The sequence below is a fragment of the Manis pentadactyla genome, chromosome 3 (assembly GCF_030020395.1).
Source record: "Manis pentadactyla isolate mManPen7 chromosome 3, mManPen7.hap1, whole genome shotgun sequence".
Lineage (NCBI taxonomy): Eukaryota > Metazoa > Chordata > Mammalia > Pholidota > Manidae > Manis > Manis pentadactyla.
The window spans coordinates 171,176,832-171,189,323 of NC_080021.1; the positions used below are offsets into that span (position 1 = coordinate 171,176,832).

At 37.2% G+C, this 12,492-nt stretch overlaps 1 protein-coding gene across 2 annotated transcripts in view; it reads left to right on the forward strand.

The window, feature by feature from the left end:
* Positions 1-12,492, forward strand: part of ADAMTSL1 (ADAMTS like 1) — an 859,402-nt gene that overhangs the window by 56,722 nt on the left and 790,188 nt on the right. The window lies entirely within an intron of this gene.

Genomic DNA, 12,492 nt, shown 5'->3' on the forward strand with positions numbered 1-12,492 from the left:
ATACTCATGGCTTCTTCATGGACTTAAGAGATAATAGCTTCTTCTATGTCATGTGTCTTTTTAAATTTTTTTATTAAGGTCAATGTTGTGGTTACAACATTCACCCTTATTATCAAGTCCCCCCACACCCCGTTGCAGTCACTGTACATCAGCACAGTAAGATGCTATAGAATCACTGCTTGTCTTCTCTGTGCTATTCTGTCTTCCCCGTGAGCCACCTACATTATGTGTGCTAATCATAATGCTCCTCAATCCCCTTCTTCCTCCCTCCCCACCCCTCCTTACCCCACCTTCCCTTTGGAAATCGCTCGTTCCTTTTTGGAGTCTGTGTCTGCTTCTGTTCTGTTCCTTCAGTTTTGCTTTGTTGTTATACTCCACAGATGAGTGAAATCATTTGGTACTTGTCTTTCTCCGTCTGGCTTATTTCACTGAGCATAATACCCTCTAGCTCTATCCATGTTGTTGCAAATGGTAGGATTTGTTTTCTTATGGCTGAATAATATTCCATTGTGTATATGTACCACATCTTCTTTATCCATTCATCTACTGATGGACACTTAGGTTGCTTCCATTTCTTGGCTATTGTAAATAGTGCTGTGATAAACATAGGGGTGCATATGTCTTTTTCAAACTGGGCTGCTGCATTCTTAGGGTAAATTCCTAGGAGTGGAATTCCTGGGTCAAATGGTATTTCTACTTTTAGTTTTTTGAGGAACCTCCATACTGCTTTCATAGTGGTTGAACTAATTTACATTCCCACCAGCAGTGTAGAGGGTTCCCCTTTCTCCACATCCTCGCCAGCATTTGTTGTTCCTCGTCTTTGGATGTTGGCCATCCTAGCTGGTGTGAGGTGATATCTCATTGTGGTTTTAATTTGCATTTCCCTGATAATTAGCGATGTGGAGCATCTTTTCATGTGCCTGTTGGCCATCTGAATATCTTCTTTGGAGAAATGTCTGTTCATATCCTCTGCCCATTTTTTTAATTGGGGTATTTGCTTTTTGGGTGTTGAGGTGTGAGCTCTTTTTATATATTTTGGATGTTAACCCCTTGTTGGATATGTCATTTATGAACATATTCTCTCATACGGTACGATGACTTTTTGTTCTACTGATGGTGTCCTTTGCTGTACAGAAGCTTTTTAGTTTGATGTAGTCCCATTTGTTCATTTTGCCTTTGTCTTCCTTGCCTAAGGAGATGTGTTCAGGAAAAATTTGCTCATGTTTATATGTGTCTTTTAAAGTTTTCAGAGTCTTTGTAAATTTTGATGACAGATAAAAGATTGTCTGGCATTGAGAGATCTAAAGCAATGGCAAGGGTGGGTTCACCAGGACAGTGTACACAGACTGCTGTTTCTATCATTGTGCTCATATTGTGTTTTCCCATCCTGATGGTAGGTCCCCAGATGGCAAACACTATATTGTAAGGATCCTACAGAGTCAGAGCACAGAGAACTGTCAATACCATTTGATAATTATCAGCAACAAAAAGTGGCTAAAGGAAATTAAATGTCACAGAAATCTGACCTTATTGTCATATTACATAGGTTGAAAATGACATGTGGATCTGATCTGTACAGCTAAAGTAAAGAGGATTTAAAAGAAATATTAATGGATGAGGGAGGTGCTTGGGATATTTGGATCATTTTGGAGTTGTAGACTTAGAGTTTGTAATGCTTTTTATTTTGGCCAAGGGAACCACCTGAAATGTGCCTGTAGAATCATCTAGTAATGAAAGAATTGATTAACCATCAAATCCTTGTAGAAGTCAGCCAGCAGCATGCTTATGATGGTTTCAAATGCCCGGCTCTTGCTTTGGAGCCATTGCAATCTTTTCCTGCCTGTCTTCCAGAGGTCAGCAGAATCAAGTTCCCTAATGTGTTGCTTGAATATTGGAGTCAAGTGCAGACTCAGTCATTAGGAGTTGAGACAAGTGGCTCTTCAAAGAGCTCCTATATTCTTAGTCTCTGTAATAACCCAGGCTATGCATCTTTGCTTTTGCAGAGAGCCCATCCCAGGATCCCAGCTTATTTTGCATCTTTCTTTCAATTATACAGGTTATGACAAATGTGTTTTGGTCCACTAAAATAGTCATTGCAAAAGTGTACTCTTAATTCAGTTCTGTGATTTCTAATTCACATTGTCTGGTGTTGATCGTCAGTTCACTATTCTGACATCTGTGTCTGTGTTTCATCTTGGAAGCCATGTACAGTTGTAACTGCGAGTTGGCAGGTGGAAGAAAAGACTAAGTAAAGCTTTGTTGGCATTGTTTTATTCCTCAAGATTCCTTTCAGAAAGTGAAAGAAGAAATATTGACTAAATAGGGAGGACTGGCATGTTAAAGCCTGTTAAAGGTGTGACCTGTTTCTGAGTTTATATATTGCTCTCTGTTGATATCAATGCCATTGACAATTATAACAGAGAATTTCACATTTGTATTCCAATAATTATTCTTTCCCACAATGAACATATCCAGTTCATGCAGATTTAGAGATCAGAAGGCCCTTGAATTAATATATTGTAAGTTTCCTTAGGGGTTATTACACTGATGTTAAAAATCAGATGTGTTCACACCATTTCATGTGTTGCTAGTTACGTAATTTTTTCTATAAAATCACTTATCAGTCATTAAAAAAAAAACAGTTTATTGGAGGAGGTAGCCCAAGAGTACCATCATTTTTAAGTGAAGTATTTGACTTCACCTGCCAAGGGTAGCCAATCTGATAGGAAATTCTGTTAAGGATTTAACTTTTGCTGGCATCAGCATAAATATGTTAACTGCTTTCAATTATCAGTGAGATCTTCGCCTTTTTTCAGAGGAAGAGAATTTATGTTGACAGTACAGATTAGCATTATGATTTGGGTTTTTATTATAAATAATGATTTTCATTTTATATGAATAATGGTAAAACATTTTATCTTAGTCTACTTCAGTGTTTCTCCATTTGTTTTTTCAAACAAATACTTGTTTGAAATACTTGAAATAAAGATTTTTTTTTTCAAACAAAAATGAGCTCCTTATTTGTTTTGTCACAGATAAGGAGCTTACTTTTAGAAATTATTTTTCCTAATTGCTCTCCCTTTCCCTTAAATGAAATTAAATAAAAAAGAGGAAGATTTTGTGGGGCAGGATTTCACACATACCTGCAAGACTCCATTTTCACTCTCTTGGGTGTGATATGGCCCTCATTAAAAATGCATGGTGTATTTGAACTTATGTACAATTAAATAATTCTTAAAATTTTCTTATCTGTTATAAAACAAATTAATGTTCATTGCAGAAAAATCAGAATACAAAACAAAGAGAACATAAAACCCATCTGTAAGCTCACCTACCCAGACATAGTCATTGATGACTCTTTGATGTACACTTGCAAATCTTTGTCTTGATATGTTGTTTGTTTAGCATTTTAGACCAAGAGAAAAATAGATTGCCACATATAATGTCCTTGCTTTATTCAGCTGATATCTTTGGACACCTTTTCAGGCCAAAGGTAGACCTGCACAACATCATTTTTACTGACTGAATGCTTCATTGCTTTGCCATAATTTATTTCACTAATACCCTATTTTTGATGTTTTGGTTATTTAAAAATCATTGCATTGGTGAAAAAATCATTTAAGAAGTTACTGTACTTTCCTTGTAACTAAGATTTTTGGCACATAAATTGCTTAAAAATTTTCAGAAGCAGAATTAAAAGCCAGGCACACTTCAAAGACTTTTTGCAAAAATCTTATACCAGTTTACATTCCCACTAAAATTAATTGTAAATGTTCATTTTCTCTCAACTTAACCAATAAAAAGTATTATCACATTTAAAAATATTTGCCACTTTGAAAAGCAAAGCTTGTTTTAGTAGGTATTCTTTTATTTCTAGAAAGAGTGGTAGTATGTCAACATTTTTTTTCATGTTTCTTTGCCGTGCGTATTTTGTTTAGCCTTTCTCTAAACTAAAAAATGAGCATCTGACTTTGGTATTCAGGTATACAAGGTCAGTGTAAAAAATCTTGAAGTGAAAGCAATTCCTGAGGATAAGTTTACATTATTGCAAAACAAATATTTGTTTTTAAGATGCAGATTTATTAAAAGAAAACTCAAGATTATTTAAACAGAACCTTTCTTGAGACAAGAGAATATTAGGTGGACTGAGCAAGAATGACCTTCAGATTTAGGGTTTATTAAAATAAGTAATGTTTTTTGAAGTAGAGATGTCTTGTAAATTACTAACATGGCATAGAGAAATTATCTTTGGTCACGTGTTAATAGGCTTACTTTTTATGTGACAAATTTGACCTTTTGAAGAGTTGGAGAAATAGTTCTGCTTGGGAGATTTTGTATATGACCATTTACATAATTTAATTCATGTCATTGATCTTCAAGAGTTTACATATTTTTATCATTGGGATTTTCATAGTCCTTTTCATTTTGTTTTTGTTCAATTTATTGACTCAGTGAATTAAGTCAATTTATTGCTACAAAATAGCAACTAATTGATGCTAAGAGACTTAGTGGCATTTACTTCACAAGAGGAACCTCAAGAATTATTCTTTCTCACATTTTTTGCAGTAGATTTATGTATCAAAATCTATCATTGCACACATTTTATTGGCCACACCTTGAGATGAGTTCATTCTACTTCCATTTAACTTAACTTCCAATTAACATTTAATTATTAAGCCCCTTTTTCAACAAGGAGAACCCAGAAAGTCAGATGATGTTTTTTAAGTGAAATATTGAGAAATGCATATTTTTAAGCTGAGCCATGTCTGTGGATAATACTGTTTTGCTTTTGAAATGACATACTGTCAAATGGCTGATGGCATTATTTCTGTCCAAAACTATGACATCAGTTCTTCACTGTTTGGCATATTAGATATTAGTTACACCAACTTGAGCAGGTAGGAAGGTTGTAGGTAGAAAGATGCAGGCTCTTTATCTATGGTTAGGATCCTTTTATTAAAAATCTCAGTAACAAAGCAGATTATAATACATTAAAATGAAGGAAATGTTAACTTTTGACAGAAAATCCCAAATACTTGCTTAGCTTCATTAAACTTTTTGCCAAGATATGGTCCTAAAATATAGTCAAGGGTATATGAAATTTACATGTGGATGTACTTTATCCCAGACACTGTACTAGGAGTTGAATACATCTTATCTCACAACATTAAACTAATACCCCTGTTCAAAATATAAGGAAACAAGTTCAGAAGGGTTAATACCTTCCCAGCTTGATCTACACGCTTTGTGAGTGTTCTGGAAGCAGTGTTGATGTCATTGCAATCCTTTCCCTTTCCATGACCATCTGTGTAAACATGCAGAAATGCAACATTCTTATAAGAGCAATGATAAACATCACATGGTCATATATGTAGGCAAAGGGTCTGAAAAATGCCCAGAAGAGGGGTTCTAAGCCTCTGACCAAGTCAGGGATAATGGAGTGATCACCTCGGGGCTTAACAAATTACTGGGATCCCAGTCCCAACTACCTTAATCTTTTTTCAGATGTTGAAAAAGCCAAGTCTTTTAAGGGGTGAATGGTTAGGGCATAGCTCCTATCTCCCAGATTCCCCTCTGGTTGGCTTCTGTTTGAGTAATCCCCATTTCCTACTGCAATGCCTGAGCTCCTTAATAAGAATATAAGTAGCAACTTGAAAATCTTTGATTTTACTAATAGGATTTCATTCTTATATGAAAGTTGAGAAAGTGTTCATCAGCTCCTACTGAGTTTTGCAGTTGACTTCCCCTGCACGCACATACATACTTGTATGACTTCTGCTAGTTAGCCTCACATGGTAAGAAAGTCTGAACCTGGGCTGTACTGAAAGGGATGGAGACTACATTTGTTAAGTCCTTCTCCTGTGCCAGGTGCTTTCATATTCTGGTACTTCTCAGAGTTTGTGGTTAAACTGTTTCACATGTGTGTTTGCCTTTCATGTTGTAACTCCTGGGGCAAAATACCTTTGAAACTGAAATCAGTCAAAGGGAGAAATGAAGTCGGAGAAACCCATTTATTGCTTACAAGCAATCGTCCAGTTCTGCTCACCTGGGTCTCTCTCCACCCAGCTGCAAAAGGGGCCCCACCCAACCTCTCAGGTCCAGATATGCCCTCGCTTGCCCTTGTAATTACCTATTGATATGGAGATGGACTACTTCTCTCTACCCCTTGGAAACACCTGTTGATACGGAGATGTGCTAAGGACAGGTGAGAGATTCTGGAAATATTGCAATTTTACACACACATGTAACTTCATTTACTAAGTGATATGTAGTGTAATGAAGAATTGAGCCTATTCATGACTGTTTCTTGCTTACACTTGGAGATGTTTCTTGGGGAATACAGACAGGTCTCTACAACCCCAATTCCTGTGCATCACCTCCTTGCCCCCCCCTCCTGCCATTTCTTCCCTTTGGGATGGAGCCCCCCAGCCACCATGGGCTCCATGCTTGATCTCTCACCCCTGGAGAGGTCCAGGAAGTGTGATGCCTTTGCTGCCCAGGTTCTTATCCTACAAACTGAAGTTTATTCTTGCCACTTTTATGGCATGAGGCCCTGCTGGCTCACAGGATGTACAGGTGGGCATAGAAAGCAGCAAGAATGACCCCTTTCCTTTTAAGGGGTGAACGGTTAGGGCATAGCTCTTATCTTCCAGATTCCCCTCTAGTTGGCTCCTGTTTGAGTAATACCTTGTGTAGGGCTTTCCTTCCCTGGTTGCCTACCGGAGCCCTGTGGAGAGACTGGGGGGGTGGTAGGGTAATGGCTGGAGGAGGCGCCTTTCCTGGTGGCCAGCAGCCTGTGGAAATTTATCCCCATTTGCTGTGTTGTCTGTAATGCTTGTTTGTTTTAGAAGTGGGTGCCTTCTAGTATTTTGTTGCTTGTAGAATATACTTAATGTCATTCATATCATTTAATCTCAGCTATCCCTTTTTAAAAAATGATTTAAAAAGTGTCGCAGAAGTTTGTACTAACTTTGTTTCTTTTCTGAAAATTGCTTGTACTTGGTCTCTCTAACCTGTGGGAGGTAAATGTTACTATCCCATCTCTTATGATGAGAAGAATGGGAGGTCACATAACTGGGGGTGAAGGCAAGATTAAAATGCAGGTTTGTGTAATTCCAAAAGTGACACTCATTGCTTTGTGCTGCTATCCCACATTATACATGATCCTTTACTGAATTTGAAAATTAAACTGAATGTAGACTAGAAGATGTGGAGAGAGGGATATTCATCTATGTGAATTTACATACGATGCAGAAGTTACTAAAGTGAATAGCCATCTTACGGGTTATAAATAACATACTCCATTGCAATGCTGTATTCAAAAGATGACAGAGGTGATAATACATTCTTACTAGCATGGGATTTACTTCTCTAAAGATTTATATAGCTGCTCTTCATGGAAAGGAAGAAAGATCATAAAAATGCTGGTAGGTTATCTTGTTGGGTGGAGTAAGAATTACAAAATCATGCAGAAGGGTGTAGCACACATCTGGCCTTTTATGAAGTTAGGGGAAAGTGAGACATTCATTCATATTCAACAAGTTAAATTACATATTTGGTCGTGACTTTTTTCTCTTTTATTTTAAAGGTTTTTCTCCATGTGTGTTTCCTAAGAAACAATGGGTACCCCTAATGGCCTGGTCAAAGTAATGGCTGAAGTTCATGCCTTTCAGATTGTTCATTAATAATACAATAGGTGCCTCTCTCAGCTTGCAGAATTCTATTCAAATAAAAATTCTTCAGCTATTGGAATTGTGTTCATATTCATGTTTATTGGTCATAGTTTTCCATTTTGGGGCAGCCTGTGTCAATCTAATGAAAAGGGACAGGATTCCATCACTGTCAGCAATTTCAGCTTGGTCACTATTAGCTTTTGTCTCAGTTTTCTTGCAGGACTTCCATAGTTATGTTGTTAATGGGGGCAATTTTGGGGTGGTTGATCCCTGAAGTTTTTCTAAATCAGAGTGCTATTTGATTCTCACTTTATTAATGAACTTGACTATTATATTATGCAAAAGTTTGTTTCTTTAGCATTTTCAAATTTTCTGCTGTCCTGAACTTCATGACTTAAGTTGTGCACCCACATTTTCTGGGATTTAGATATGTCTTTGTTGAAGAATGTTGAGTTTAATATATTCCTTAATATCTGGATCTCCATATTAGTAGGAATCATTCCTCCTTGTCTTACTTACCTTTGTCTATTTTATTAGCATTCAGCGAGGACTACAGGAACTAACTTATGTTTGGATGAGGTGGGTTTTTTTTTTTGGGGGGGTTTACTTTTTTTAGACCCATAGTGTGACTTTGCTGTGTTTTCCCTCATCAGAGATTATTTCTCCACCTCAGCAAAAGTAGCCCTTTAAAATAAAAATGTTGTCATTTTATGTGGTTGACAGGAGTGATACTTAGAATCCACTGGTTCACCAAAGGCACTGACTGTTCTGAGCAGTCACTCTGGCCAACTGCAAGGGGCAGTGGCTGTCAGCAGCTGGGGTGGCTGTTGCCCTGAACAAGGAGTGGTTGCTGGTTGGGGATATATGTGAAACATCTGCATCAAATAACTTCCCTGTCTTTTTGCTTTTTACTAGCTATGCAATTAGTATCATAGATATAGAAAATGTTGGCGGAGAAACCATCGCAATAGTCATTGAACGTGATAATGATGAAAGAGCAATTGGAAAATAGCTTCTAAGTCATTTTCATGTGGCCCTGTGATAATTAGATGGTTCAGTATAATTAAAAAATGCATTTATTAGATTTTTGGTGAATTCAATTCTATTTTTTTTTCCATCTTCTGTGAGTACAACCACTTAAAAATATAAATTCCTAGCACTTGTACATAATGTATGAGAGCTAACTATCCTGTATTTAAGATGAATTTAACAAAGCAGAGAGATTAAATCTGAATGCTGTCAGGTTAGTGGTAAATTTAGGGTCAAGGTTCAAAAGAGACTGTGCATTTGCAGTCTTCATATTCCTCTGAAATCCAGGCATGGGCTCTTTTAGGTAGACTGAAATGTTTATTTAAACATTTTAAAGTGATTTATTAAAGCAGATGCATCAATATTTTTTGTATGCATGTAAAATCCTTGAGAAATTACACATTTATAAAGGAAATAGATGATACTTTGCCATTTACAGACCAAAATTCCCTTCAGCTAAAAATACACTTGGAGAAAGAGATTCACCATTTTTAAAGAGAATGTCATCTGTTTATGTTTATTTCTTATTCTAGGGATTTTTTTCTGACAGAATGTGTTGCTTAGCATTACCTAAGGAATCACGAGCTTTTCTCCCTCCATTGTCTTCCTTACTTTGACAAAGAAAGGGAGCAGAAGTTCAGGGCTAGCAGTATCTTTTTTTTCAGCCATGCTTTGTAGTAGTACTTACATCTCCCTTTTCTTAAGCTGTGAGACCCAGCTTCTTTCCAACACTTTCTTTCTGAAGGTCAAGGAAAGAGGAGGTGGTCACACCATAGTCATGTTATCCTGCTAGGTCTGGCCAGGGGATGGGAAATCCTATTTCTGATGGGAAGTAGAAAGATTCTCTGACTATCTTTGAATATTTGTTTTGGTCACATATATGCTACTATGAGAAATGCTGCATTCTCTCTGTTGGCAAAAGAAGGGCCGCTAGTGAAGTGCAAGGCAGATAGGTTGAAGTGAAGAATTAAAATGGACTGAAAGACTCAATAAGGAGGAAGTTGCATTTTTGGACAAAAGGAAGTTAAGTGCCTTAATACTACAGTGATTTCAGAAAACATTTAATTTTGGATTAATTTGGAATAGTTCGGTCTGCAGGAAAGACCGAAGATAAAATGTTAATGATCTTGAGCTTATTATTTTAAAAATTAATTTAATTCTTTTTCCCACTAATTCCTTATCAAATTATTTCTTCACAGAAGGTGTTCAAGTAAAGCTTTGCCAAGATTGCTTAACTTAATAGAAGGAATACATGTATAATTGAAAGTATGTATATATCATAGGAGTTAGAATGTAAAAACTGAAATACACTATGTTAGGCAGGGTATAGATGATCCAGACTTAAATCCTGGCTCTCCCCCTCCTGGACTTTGAGGACTGACTTAGTTTATTTCTGCCCCAGTTTCCTCATCTCTAAAATCACATAGTATGTGTAGCTAATTCACAGTGCTGAGGTGAGGGGTAATGTAATCCAAGTGCCTGAGAATAGCGGCCAGCCCAAAGTGCTCAAAAATGTGAGTTGTTACTACCAGGTGAACATCAGTCTTTTCACACTGTTCATGGGTAAACTTCGTCTCATCAATATTAGATGATCACACTCTAAATCACCATGCCCAGAGTGTTTGTCTGGGTTTTGTTTTGTTTTGTGACAGAATCTTCTGCGAGCTTCCCCTTGTGTTTAGTCCTGCTCCCACCCCACCCACTGCAGCCCCCGAGCCTCGTTAAGGGACCCAGCGCTGTATTGATGATGGTGAGGAGTACAGACTTTGGCTTGTTTTTCACTTGATTGCTTTTACTTCCCTGGCACGCAAACCAAGATGTTAGTTAGACAAGATGGGTTTGAGGATAGCAGCGACCCTTTTAGTGGGAGGTGAAGATGATACTGATTGCGCCACAATGTTAGTTTCAGTTCAAGTAACTGCCTCTTTTGTTACTTGTTGAGAATGAGCACAGAGGTGAAGATTAAACACAGGGATCATTGGGCAAGGCGGAATGCATTCTTGGAGAATTTTATAGTACACTGCGCTTTAGTTTAGAAAGTTCATCAAAATGCCACCTAATGGTCTGAAAGTTATGGGTATTGTTTTCTATATTGAATCCCAAGTGCTGTTAGCTGCTTGCTACTTTTTTCACCCCGCATTTTCTGTTCCTTTATCTCTCTCACTTGCGCACCCCATCTTCTCTGCTTTATCCTTCTAGGTCTTTGTGCCTGTATCTCACTCCCTTCTCACCTCTACCCCCTGTTGCACTTTTTTATGGTAAATAAAATAATTGTGTGGTGTAAGCTCACCAGGGTAATGTGGCATTGGCTTTTGCATATCTTTTTGGTAACATAAGCCAATATAAGTGAATATTCTCTTATTTATAAACAATGTACACATAATTCCATTTAACTAGAAATAGCTTAGGGTGCTTTTGAATTTAACCTTCTTGCTACTTCAGATAAAGAACCTACACAAGCTTTCATTTGAGCAGGCATTTTGCCTAAAAATTGACCCTTTGATAGTGAGCTTTTCAGGGCAGTTCTGCATTCCACTAGTGCCATTAGCCTTTAGTATGCATGTTGAAAAGTAGCATACAGAGTTGGATTTATTCCAATCAGTTTAGCATCTAGCTGAAACTTGCACCGAGAATAAATGGAAAAAAAAAAGTCAAGCCAATTGGTCTAAAAAATAAGCTCCCCAAATAAAATTTGAAGTTTTTGGTTAAGGACCTTTCTTGCATTTTGATATTAACTGTAACAGACTAGGATGTTGGTTATAATTTTACAGAGCTCAGCTATCTTTTGAACAAAGAAGGAATTGACACTGGTTGTGATGAAGAACTACTGTGTCATATATATGGGTGGGAGGATACATATGTGTTATATTATAGATGAGAACATTTGTCCTTCCTCAGTACTCTAGGCAGGAAATTAATTCCTTGGAAGTCTTATTTACACATATGTGGTAATGTTTATTACTTGTTAATTCTATGTAAGTGGCTTGACTTTTATTAGAGACAAGTATCTGTTTGAAAAGAAAAGTATTTCTCAGAAGAGTCCTCAAATGAGGACGTCACCACTCGGTGATGTGGGTGTTTCACCAAGCCTCATGTACAAGTGCTGCCTCTTGAATTAACACATAGGACAGTTCTGCACAAAAAAAGTGAAAAAGCACTAATATCTCCCTTGAAGAGTTGTTTTGAAGATCAGACATGTAATACATGGCATATGCTAACATTTCACAAATGGCAGCATTGTTTTAAGGAAACAGATTTTTTCATAAAGATGGGACCCATGGGAATATCACATCTGTCCTACTGGACCTCTTGTCCTCAAGCTTCTGATACCCCAAATTAGCTGCTGCCTCCAACTACTGTCCCCTTCTGAAAATGCCATACTGACAGCTGTGCCTGAATGTTACCGGGAATGACTGGCACCACTGTGTTCTCCATTAATAAAAATGAAAATAGTGTTCACCTTTAATAAAAATTGGGCCATTCTCTGTTAACAAAAACTAGATTACTTAGGCATCTCACATAGTCCTAGCCTTGCTATTATTAGCAGACTAAAAAAAGCCAGTTTAACCTAATAAGTGGAAGCAGACATGTTAAAAGTATACATATTTAGCATATGCACATATGCTTACAAACATATGTCCACACATACTTACACTTGTGGAAATTCAAGCACCATGTCGTTCATTAATGGAAACCAATCTCTCAGAGAAGGCAAGGCATAGTACTAAAAAGGAAAGTAGTGAAAATGAGAGAAGATGAGAAGAATACGATCAGCATAAAAATGTAAGGA